A 1,215-nucleotide genomic window follows, 5' to 3' on the forward strand; every position below is an offset into this window, starting at 1 on the left:
CTGTCTTCGGGAAAATGTTAGGAGCGATTAATGAAGATGTTATAGCAGGGGATTTAGAAAAAATTAAGGTAACCAGGCAGAGGCACATGGTTTTGTGAAAGGGAAACCATGTTTAACCAATTTATTGGAGTTCTTTGAGGGAGTTATATGTGCTGTGGATAAAGGGGTACCGGTGGATGTATTGTACTTCGATTTCCAGAAGAATAAGGTGCCATATCAAAGGTTATTGCAGAAAATAAAAGCTCATGGTGTCGGGGGTAACATATTGGCATGGATAGAAGATTGGCTAGCTGACAGAAACAGAGAGTCAACATAAATGGGTCATTTTCTGGTTGGCAAGAAGTAACGAGTGGTGTGTCACAAGGATCTGTGCTGGGGCCTCAACATTCTACAATTCTCGAAATGACTTTGATGAAGGGACCAAAAGTATGGTTGCTAAATTTTCTGATGACAAAGATAGGGAGGAAAGTAGGTTGTGAAGAGGACATAAGGGGGCTACAAAGGGATATAGATAGGTTAAGTGAATGGGCAAAGACCTGGCAAATGGAGTATAATGTGGGAAAGTGGGAAATTGTCCACTATGGCAGGAAGAATAAAAAAGCATATTATCTAAATGGTGAGAGATTGCAGAGATCTGAGATGCAGAGGGATCTGGGTGTCCTAGTGCACGAATCGCAAAAGATTAGTCTGCAGGTACAGCACGTAATTAGGAAAGCCAGTAGAATGTTATCATTTATCGCCAGGGGAATTGAATACAATAGTAGGGAGGTTATGCTTCAGCTATACAGGACATTGGTGAGACCACTTCTGCAGTACTGAGTACAGTACTGGTCTCCTTATTTATGGAAGGATGTAAATACATTGAGGTAGTACAGAGAAGGTTTACTAGACTAATACATGGAATGGGCGGGCTGTCTTACGAGGAAAGATTGGACAGGCTAGGTTTGTATCCACTAGAGTTTAGAAGAGAAAGAGGCGACATGATTGAAACATACAAGATCCTGAGGGGTTTTGACAGGGTGGATGTGGAAAGGATGTTTCCCCTTGTGGGAGAATCTAGAGCTAGGGGGTCACTGTTTAAAAATAAGGGGTCACCCATTTAAGACAGAGATGAGGAGCAATTTTCCCCCTCAGAGGGTCGTGAGTCTTTGGAATTTTCTTCCTCAAAAGGCGGTGGAAGCAGAGTCTTTGAATATTTTTAAGGGAGAGATGGAT

The sequence above is a fragment of the Heterodontus francisci genome, unplaced genomic scaffold, assembly GCF_036365525.1.
Source record: "Heterodontus francisci isolate sHetFra1 unplaced genomic scaffold, sHetFra1.hap1 HAP1_SCAFFOLD_121, whole genome shotgun sequence".
Classification (NCBI taxonomy): domain Eukaryota; kingdom Metazoa; phylum Chordata; class Chondrichthyes; order Heterodontiformes; family Heterodontidae; genus Heterodontus; species Heterodontus francisci.